Here is an 11,307-nt window from a genome sequence, read left to right as displayed (position 1 = left end):
TCTTAATGTTATTAGAATGAAGAAATTGATGTAGTTCCAAGTACAGGTAATTCTGTTTTCATACACACTCTAACTTTGGTGAGTTATCAGAAAACTGGATACAAAAAAATGGAGTATAACTCCATCACAAAAATGAATTTTGAAAGGCTCTTTTAATTATGGAATTCTCTAGATCCTAATCTGAAGAAAATATATATTGGATAAAGAAGAAAATTACTAAAGATGACCTCCAAATGAAACTGGACTTCCGATTAAGCTATGGAGGGTAAGAGAGAGGGAAAAAACCTCCAGGTTCAAGGTGTGAACCTCGAGGTTATTGTTAGTGCCACTCCTGATATAAGAAACTATGCAGATCAGTAGTTGAGGGGAGAAAGTGAAATCTGAACTTCTTTGTATGCCATTGAACTTGTTTGATGCCATTGAACTTGTTTGATGCCATTGACAAATTCAAGTTGTGAATTTCAGTGAGCAGTCAGAAATTCTAACACTCAGGAAAGAAGTCTCAGCTACAGGGATAGAGAGGGAATCTTCAACATGTAAGCAGGTAAAGATACTGAAGTAAAGAAATTTGAGATTGTAGAGAGACCCAGGCACATGACCACTATCATGTTCGGACAGTCGTCTGTGGTCCAGTGGTGTCTCTTCACTAATCTCATAATCAGATAACTAATGTGCCGAAGAGGTGATGTCATCAACATGCAACAAAAGACATCCCCTGAAAAAGTCTCTGCAAATAATCAATGAATAAAAGGACAAATCCTACTTGCATAGAAATCTGGAGGATAGGAGCGACTGGACAAGGACTCCAATGATACTGATCTGAAAACAAGGTAAAATATCAGGTGAGGAGTTTCTATCCCAGACCCACCGTTCTGTGCCCCTACTTCAAGTTCAGGCTTGTAATCTAACCCACCTATCATACAAGCAGACAGAACCCAAATGCCTGTCTTGATTTTCCTCAGCCTCAATTTACATCGATTTGGGGTATTTTTGTGAAATTAAGGGGACTAGGAAGTAGTTGCCATTGATGAGGTAAGAAGAGTCAGGCATGGTTGGGGCCTTTCTGAGACAGGAGAATGAAGGTGTCTGAGGTCTTTGAGATATAAGTAAAGTGAATTGAGGCCCAAAGAAGGGATTAAGAGAGAACTTAACTTGGATAGTATTGGGAAGCAACACACAAGCCAATTACTAAGCTTTAGCCTTGAAAAAAACAAATTAAAGAATACTTCAATAATACAGAATAGTAGAAAAAATATTACAAAGAACTCCATGCAATAGGAAAACATTTAGTGTTATTAATTAACTGCCAATCTTTATCTCTTGACCCACGATCTCCCCTTCACCACTGATTTGAAGTAAATCCCTAGGTATCTTATGATAACATGTGTGAACATTTCTCAATGTGTCATTTATAGAAAAAAAAATGTGAAACTAATACTTTTATTGAAACAAAAAATAATTAGAGATATTTTCTTGTTATCAGCTATCTACCTTCCTAAACTGAATTATAATATTTAACAGCATATGTTTGAAAATCAGACTAAATTAAATCCTATTTTATAATTTTATTGTAGGTTTTTTAAATCTAATATAATTCCACCGGGAGGGAGAAAAAGGGATCCAGTAGCTCTGGTATGGAGTGGAAAGTAAGAATTTTGGCTCAAAGAAGGATGTAAGAGAGGTGTCATAGCTGGAGTGGGGCAGAAAGATAGTGAAAAAAAACTTTGTTAAAAAAATTTTACAGAACATGTAAAGTATATAGAATCATAGAGAAAATAGCATTATAAGCTCCAGGTAAACATTGACTGATTTATATAGTCACCCATTATCTACCTCTAATTATTTTTGAGGAAATCCTAGACATCATAGTCTTTTATGTGCCCATATGGTACCATGTATCGCTTGAGTTCAGAGTACCCAGCCATTAACATAATCATAACATATTATCAGATTTATAACAATTAGCTCTTTTGCATATTATCATATATAGACTGTCTCAACTGACTTTTAGCTATTTTTTGTTTTGGAAATGAGTACATTAGAAGCTGGAGAAAGTGCAGGTAAACTTTTGTCATATGCATGTTCTTCATCTGTTTAATATGTGTTGTACACTTTTTCTTTGCTATTTTTCATTGATGAAGCCTGGTAAATTTTCTCAGAGTTGCTTGCAGTCTGGATTTTGTCAATAGTATCCCTACATTGCCATGATTCCCATTGCTTAGTTAAGTCGCAGCTCTTTCCTATTCTGGAAGATTAACAAGTTGCAATTTGGCCACAGAGTAAAAGTGGAGAAAATGATGAAGAGTAGTGACTAATCAGGGGCAATATCTCTTCCTGGCACTTACATATAGAGCAGAAATAGGTCTAAGCAGCTATAGTTTCCTAAAGACCATGAAAAATACACAGCCTGCAAAGTAGGAAAGAGACAAAATGCTGAGAATTCAGATCCTCTTTCCTTGCTCTTGGAGAAGCAGAAATCAATGAAGGGAGAAGCCCTCACAGCATAATGGCCTTTACAGCCTCTCTGGCCAGCCTCCAAGCACAGGCCAGCTGCCCCATTTGTTGTCTTCCGTGACAGACACAGTGACCATTGACTGTGGGCACAAATTCCATGGCCTCTGAATCCTCCAGTGCTGGGCAGACTTACAGGAGATCTCCTCTTGTCCCATCTGCCTTCAGCATGCTCCCAATGGGAATAAGTCCTAACCTGATTCATTTTGGCCTTAACTTATCTGGTGACATCTTAAGAGATCTTATTTTCACTTGGGTTCACATCCTCAGCACCAGGATTTAGGATTTGAACACGTGATTTTGAGGACATTAATTAATCTATAACGGAATATTTTTAACATAAATACAAGTCCTTTACCTATCTTTGATCATATTATAATCATTGATATTAGCTTTGATTTAGAAGGTTACATAAATTTTTAATGGATATAGCACGAGAAGCTAGAAAATTAATTAATTACTAAGCTCTTTTCTTACTGGGAAGTCTATGTCCAAAGAATGGAATTTTCTCAATATTTTCCCCTTGATAGACCCTGAAATTAATCATATTATTTGCATAGTATTTATGATGTTCTGTGACTGGCATGAGTTATGAAATACATGTTTTAATTTAATTGAGTATGACAAGGAGTCTTAAGCATGTCTTTAATAAACAGAAGAGGGACTATGGCTTAGAGAAATTAGCAAAGTTTTCCAAGGACACGTATCTGGTAGGTAGCTGACAAAGATTATTTATGATTAGCTCCATTCAAAACCCAATGCACATCAATTGCCCATTAACTCTTTTTTTTCTAGCCTTCCTTATAATTAACAGTACCATTGTGATCATCTCTTTATAAGTCCCAAAAATTCTCCCATGAAATTATGGATTTACAATAGTTCTTTTGTGGGCATTATGAAATATGGAATTGTCAACACCGTTGATAATAAATTCACACTTATCTAACAGTTTAAAAATATAATTTTATTTATTTTTAAAAGATACATATATCACACAAAATGTTACATTAAAAAATATAGGAGGATCCCATATACCCCACTCCACATACCCCCCACTCCTCCCACATTGACAACTTCTTTCATTAGTGTACTTTCATTGCATTTGATGAGTACATTTTAGAACATTGCTACACAGCATGGATTATAGTTTGTGTTGTAGCTTACACTATCTCCCTATCCATTCAGTGGGTTATGGCAGAATATATAATATCCTGCATCAACCCCTGCAATATCATTCAGGACTACTTCAAGTCCCAAAAATGCTCCCATAGCACACCTACTTTTCCCTCTCCCTGCCTGTAGCAAGTCCCATGACCACTGTCACCACATCAATGATATAATTTCTTCTATTGCTAGAGTCACAATAATTCCATAGTAGTTTGATGGAGTTGGACTCAGATGTGTCTTCTCTACACATGCCTCTTTTGTCCCTTTCACTGATCCTGTGATTGATGCTGCGGTTGGTGTGTGCCCAGGAAACTTGAATTTCTGGGCTGTCCATGTGCCAGCTGGACCCAGAGCTTTAGCGTTGTTGCAGCACCTACTCCTCAGTTCCTTGGACTTACCCAGGTCAGCTGACAGGGAGGTAAGGATGGACAACCACCTCACCAAGGAACCATGAGAGTCTAGAGCTTTGGACACAAGAGTCCCATCCACCAGCTGTGTGGAATCAAAGCCTCCTCTCAACTGCAAGGTGGAGTGGGCATCTCCATCCCAGGGTCTTCAGGGTGAAGTATAAAATATGGATTAGAGTGGACTTACTGGTATTCCACTATACAATTATTGTCACTCTATCTAACAGTTTTGACCACAATAGGAAGGCATAAAGGAGGTGATGTGTGATGAGGAAGAACTGACAGGAGAATACTGTGCTTTGAGTACGTTATCCATTAAAGAACTCACTTTCCAATTCTGAGTATTGGAGGTAACAGTCATTATCTCACAGGTTTTCTTGATATATTCAACTGGAAGTTCCAAAGAAGCATTTGAAATACTTTATATAACATAGATGAAAATTCAGGAAAAGGTACCTATTCTTAGGTACTAAGCAAAAACCCGAATGTGGAAACATTTCCTTTAAGGTGCTGAGAGAATTTAAAAAGCTTGAGAAGTAGTAAGCCAAGACTCGTTAGCAAAGTAACTGGTCTGGGTGCCTGAGAAAAACAGAGGATTTTCAAAGTATTCCGTGGAATCAGAGACCAGATCACTGATTAAATTACGGAGAATTTCAGTAGAGGAGGAGACATAGGTGGCAACGCCCATGTTCAGAGGGTGCAGTCAGAGAGGTCGATGAGAAATGCTTGTGGGAGCCAGTCATCTTCCAGAGGCTGATTGCCTGGTAATGTGGTAACACCGAATTAATCAGGGGGGTCTGGGGGGATTAACTGAAAAAGTGAAGTGGTCTGATTAATTTTGAAGTGGCCTTCTAGCCAGCAGAGGGTTTTTCTTAAGCTGGTTCAACAGAGGATGCAGTAGGAGGCTCAGGGTGGGGTATCCCCATTAGTAGATCTGGATTCCACTCTGTTATCTCCCTGTCTTCTGCTCACCTAAATGTGGGGGAGGCATAAAAATTAGGAGTGATCTTGCATATGCACCTACTATGTGACAATTTGTACTAATGGTATCTCTATTTCAAGTTTTGTATATAAATGTGTTTGTTTTTTACCTTGCTATAAACTGTGGATTTTGTTTAAAGAAAATCACAGGAATTTAAAGGTTTCAGGGTCTTTAAAGCGTGTTTGTCCAACTTTCATGAAATTTTGTGTAGAACATTAGGAATAATCTGCAAATCTAAAATTGAATACAAAGAACAAGGAAATGATAAGCAAGTACTCTTCAGGAAATTTTAGAAATGTACTACAGCACTACAGTATTTTTTATAAAGGACCCTTAGAAATATATCTAATTTTGTGTTTATGCTGACTACAAACTAAAGTGAAAGTTGAAGGTAATTTTCTTGTCTGTATTCGTGAAAGTGTGGGAGACAAAGCAACCATCCCCCCATTCCACCCAGGCCCCACCCCATAGAGAAGGTCATTTGATCAGGCCTGGATATCAATGAACATTACATATTAGCAGATGGAAACCAAACATCTCTCCTGTTCTTACCACAATCTCAATTTACCTCAATTTGGGAGATTTTTATTGAGTTGGGGAGTGGACACAAGGAGGGTGATTTGACTGAAATACAAAGAGACAAGTTTGGGACAGTGTGGGTAGAAAGAGAAATAGCAGACTGAAAGAAACTCAGAAGTCTGAAGAAGGGATTAAGAGAAGCTGGCTTAGGTGAAATGCAGTGGGACATACTGCAAAAATGTTTATCCTTTGAACTCTATTTTTATTTTAGAATATTTTAATCCTATAAGATAGTAGAGCCATCTACCAATTTATTTCCCCAATCCTACCTAACCCTAATTATAATGAAGCAAATCCTAGACATCATATTTTATTTGTCAATATTGTACAAACTGCATAAGTTAAAGAGCCTCCTTTTATTACCATACATTTTATTGTTTAGCTAATAATAATTAACTGTTATTGATATCAGATACTCAATGCCCACGCTTAGTTGTAATTATTTTCTTGTTTTGGAAATATAATTTTTTGAATCTGGGAAAATGATTAGGTAAAGTTTCATGGTCGATAAATATTTTCTTCATCGTTTTGATAGGTGGCATCTACTCACAGGAAGAAGCTCGAAAGCTCCCTTGAATCCCAGAAGAAGAACATTGAGAGTGCTGAGGAGGGTCATGAAAAACAGCTCTTAAAATCATGTGCATTAAAGGGCAAGGTTGAAAAGTGAAGGAGTGATTTAAACATTTGAATGAATTAAGTTTTTTTTTGGGACAGGAGCAGGAGTTAAATCATGTAAGGCTACTGAGTGAACAGAAGGATGTTGAAGACAAATTAAGCGCAAACAACAGCCAACTTTCAAACCAGATAACCACACTAAAAAATATATTAAATGAAATACCTGAAACATATGTACAAGCCGACCTGGATTAACTGACAGGTGTTGAAAGTATCCACAGCAAGCATGAAAATGTTAAAACCCCAGAAGACTTTGCATACACATTCCTGAAAAAGTTTTGATCTCCCTTGCAAAACAGTATGAATATATTAAGGAAGATTTGACACTAGATGCTGAAACAGCTCATCTCATTTTTTCATCTCTCAAAATAGAAAAATTGCCATGTTTAGAATGATGAATTCAAAATGTCTTCATAAATCCAAGGCACTAGCTTTACATGCAGCTGTCCAGAGTTGCAAAGTGTTTAATGCTAGAAGACATTTTTGGCAAGTAGAACTGAGAGGAACAGGTAAATCGGCTTTAGAAGATTATAAAGAATCTTTACCCAGAAATATTCTGTTACCATCTCCAAACAGTGGATGCTGGCAAATCCATCTCCACAGTAATATACATGGAATGTCTAATTCAGGAAACCACAGACAGATTTGAATTTTTCTGGACAATTTGATTAATAAGTCACATTTGTCTATGTATACCTGTATGTTTACAGAAAAAAAAATTGTCCCTTATTTCTCTACTGCAAAATACCTTGCAATCAGTGTGGTAAGAGAATGATGAGCTACCTAGAAGACTTTTGTATATTATATTTTCTTTCTGTGCTCTTGGAGAGTATTTGTAATAAAGGCTGTGACTTAAGTTGGATGTTTCTTTAGTAAAAGTTTCTAGGACCCACCTCTTCTCTTTCCCCTCTTCCCAGCTCTTGGAAAGCTGATAAAATCTGTGTATGCCCTCTTTTGCTTTTATTCTTTGAATGTCTGTGAAGCCTTTCTCAGGGGATATCGTAAGTCACCATGATGTTGAAGTCACTCTTGCCTGCTGTTTTTAATGCTGTGCTTTCTTGATCCCACACTCACCCAGTTGTTTAAACATTTTCATTATTTCTGGCATTTTGAGGAGAATGACTGCTTTTGCTCATTTCACTTGCTCTCTTATGAATGGGACTCAATCTAGCATTCAAGAGAGGTGGAAATTGGAGATGCTGAATAGACCATGTGGGTTTATAAGTACTCTATTCCCAAAAAGATAAAGTGGCCATGCAAAAATTTGTAGTGAATATAGGAAAATTCACCTGTGAAATGACTGTTTTCATGGGTACTGTTTTTTTCCACACCCTTCTGTTAAAATTCAAGCCCAAAGGCATGAGTTTTAATGTATAATTTGAGTTATAAACTACTTAATCTCTGAGATCTCATAGAATATGATGTTCTATATTCATTCATTCCAATTGATTGGATTGTTTCATGTGTGTTATGAAGTTTAGAGTCAGTTATTAGGTGAACTTTCGATGAGAATCTTCCTATTCTCACCACTAAATTTGGAAACCCAACCTAATTATGAAGTCCCACATTCTCACATTCTAGGTCTAGGCGATTCCTGGATCTCTGTATTTTTAACCACTACATTATGTAATTCTGATACTCATAAAACCACTCTGAGGGATTGGAAACCATGTAAAAGGCAAAAATCAAGAGAGAACCTTAATAATAGGATATCAGATAGCATTCATTTCATATTTATCCCACACCCACTTGGAAACTCCTCAATAACCAGTTACAGTAACTGTTATTATGAAGCCTTCATCTTCAGCCACTGCTCACCCAGATAATGAATCTAAACTTCCCAATCCAGGCATAAGTCAAGTCAAGTTGACACCACCTCCACAGCCTCTTAAGAGGTTTACCCATATCCTACCTGGTCTACCCTTTGAGTTCTTCACAGCCTGCCTTCTTTAATCTGGCAATTCTAATCATGACAACTTTTTCCTCCAAATACTGCAAAAGTTCAACAATTTTTCATTACTGTTAGGAAGAGACCAACATTCTTAACAATGCTAATGCCCTGCATGCCCTAGCTCTCACCACAGTCTCCTTCTCAATCTCTTCTTCAACCATGCCTCAACTTGACTGAGATTTTCTCTGCTTCAGTAACAGCACTGCATTCTTTTCTCTAACTTACCCTTTATCTTCCTGAAAATAGGTCCCTGGCAGTGGGAATTCCCTATGAGATATATATATAAGCAAAAACAAGAACAAAAACAAAAACGGCCTCAAGTTCCACTGCTAATATCCACATCTGCTAATTTTCTCCTAGGCCAATCTTTTGGTAGCCATCACTAACTTTTCTGTCGAATTGTACAAATGTAATTCTGTTAATCATTTTGCAAATATTAGCCTCTTCCAGTCCCTCATGTACCAAGTTAGTTGAGTTAGAAGACCCTTCATTGATTATTCTTTCAGGCTTTTGGACTTTTCTCTCTCCTCGTTCATATAACTCATATACATCTATTGTTTTCACCTTAAATGCCACTTCCTCAGGAGAGGCATCAGTGAGCCTGAGTTAGTGGGTTGGAGCTTAAACCCAAAGATAGGGCAAAATCACCCCCTCACCATCTAGATGCAAACTGATCAAAAGTGGTGATTATTCCTCTTTTCTTTCAAGACTTTTCTCACCCCCTCATCTACTGCATGCTGAGACCCTGGAGTCTGTGAAGCTGCTCCACTGCAGAGCCCTCCAATTCATTAGCTTCTGGAAGCAGCATGATGTGATGGTGAAAGTTATGATCCCTCTAAGTTCACAAAAGCTGAGTGAGAGTGCTGGAAATCTACCACAGGTTTAGCTTATTGGCCAAATAGGCATGGAAACTCTGTTAAGCAAGTGGAATTGAATAGGAGCTAGAAATACAATTTTGAAGAAACACAGGGCAGAATTCAGACCATGAACTCTGCACTATAGTGAGGGAGTAGGATATGTTTAAAAAAAAAAGAGCAACAAAAATAAATATAAAGTCTTAAAATTATGAGAAACCATGTAAAATGTTGTCTCTCAAGGAAGCACTTTTATAGACTCAGCTCTGGTCATGAAAGGACTCTGCATCTAGTCTCTATCATAATTACAGAATCTCAGAAGGGGAGCAGGGGTTCAGCATAAATAATATTGGATGCACAAAGAATTTAGGGCCGTTGTACTCTTCCTAACAGGAAATGGTGGAAACTTTTACTACATCAAGCCAAGGTCAACCTCGAAGCAGGGCTTTCTAAAGATAGCAGTCTCAGGTCTGCTATGATAGCTCTTTCTCTGCACAATGTCATTGATTGATCATCTGTTTTGTCAGGCATCATAACATGTTCTTTATGTGTATTGTCTCTTTCATGTTTCCAACTCCCCAAAATGGAAACTGAAGCTCATGAAAATAAAGTGGGTCAAGGTCAATGTACCAGCTTAAATGGCAGTTTTACTATTTTCTCTCAGAGACTATTTCTCAACTTGTGTTGTACCTATTTACATCATTTTATAAATAAATAGTGATGGAATGAAAAAATTCCCAATTTTTATTTGGATAGTTTAAGATTTATGAAATTTCTAGTTAAACAAGACACTATATGAATTGCTTTATATAGGTACAGAAGATTGTGTTATGTGTTATTGGAGTCCCAAGAAAGGGCAATGAGCACAATGCCTTTGTTATGACAGTGGTTTTACCACTGGCTTTGGATAAGCCTGCTCAGATTTTTCTCACTTGAACTTCAAATCTAATTGACGATACCTACCCAAAACTGTCATGGTTTGGGATTTTACTCACCTTGTAAGCTAATAAATTAGCTTGTGTTAATGTTGTGTGGCTTTGGACAGAAGACCCAAGACTCCTGGGTGAGAGTCAGAGGACTTGATTACTCATAGCACAGCAAGCAGAATAGGCATCATTTTTGAGTTGGGTCTCCATATCTCCCAAGTGCCTCCAAAGTGATAATGAAGGAAACAGGTAGATACTGTGCACACAGTGAGTTCTGTTACAATCATGGGATCCAGAGCGTAGGTAGTACACTTTTATAGCAAGCTTGCTCTTTGTGACAAAGGGAGATTTTAGTTTCTCTTTCAAGAATGGTCCAAGGAAATACAAGGCAGAGAAATGACCTGGGTAAAGAGCTGTTAGGGTCTTGCATTCTTGGCATACCCAACAAGACATTCAGTTACCCTCAGGACCTATGGCACGCTTTGTCTTTGAGCATTAACTCATAAAGTTGTAAATGTTTAATTGAGAAGAAGTAATAACTGTATGCAAGGCACTTAGCTCAGTGCTGACCCATAGTTACTTTACCAAGGAAAGTGACTTCTGAGCTGTGCTTCCAAAATGCATCAGAATTCCACCTTGGGAAACCAGTGAAGAAAGCATCATTTGGGCATATGGAATAATATTTGGACAGGTCTTTAACATTTAAGTGTCTATGAAAAAGTGTTGAGCCCTGCTGAATGAGAGGAATTGTGGATCAGAATTGTGGGTCAGTGTATATTAGAGAATTCGCTGTGAGCATGTGCTTTAGGTCCAGAGCTTCCCAAGCCTAGGACAACAAGGAAATTAGTGTGACTGGAGGGAAGGGAATGAGGGGAAAAACAGTAGGAGTGAGGGCAGAGAGACAGGTGTGGTGGGAGTGGGAGAAGAGCCAGACCTTGAAGTTCAAGTAGACTCTCCATGGTCTTGGCCTTTTCCTTGTAAATGACAGTCTGAATCTTTTGAGGGGAAGAGTAACTTCATCAGATATTTATTGTAAAATATCTTTTCCTTCTAAGGACACTGGCCTCTTGCTGGAACATAGTTGGCATGCTGCCCTGAAGTCCTGCCTTAATATTCTTCTTTAAGTCTTTACTTGTTGTATAGTGACACTTTATTTTGCTTCCTACACTGACTCCTCTAATTTCCTTCCTCTTGTTTTTATATTCTCTGCCTGGCACATTAGGTTTTTGAAAATAGCTTTTAAAAATATGGCTGT

Source organism: Dasypus novemcinctus, chromosome 1 (genome assembly GCF_030445035.2).
Source record: "Dasypus novemcinctus isolate mDasNov1 chromosome 1, mDasNov1.1.hap2, whole genome shotgun sequence".
NCBI lineage: Eukaryota > Metazoa > Chordata > Mammalia > Cingulata > Dasypodidae > Dasypus > Dasypus novemcinctus.
This window is presented reverse-complemented; position numbering follows the sequence as displayed.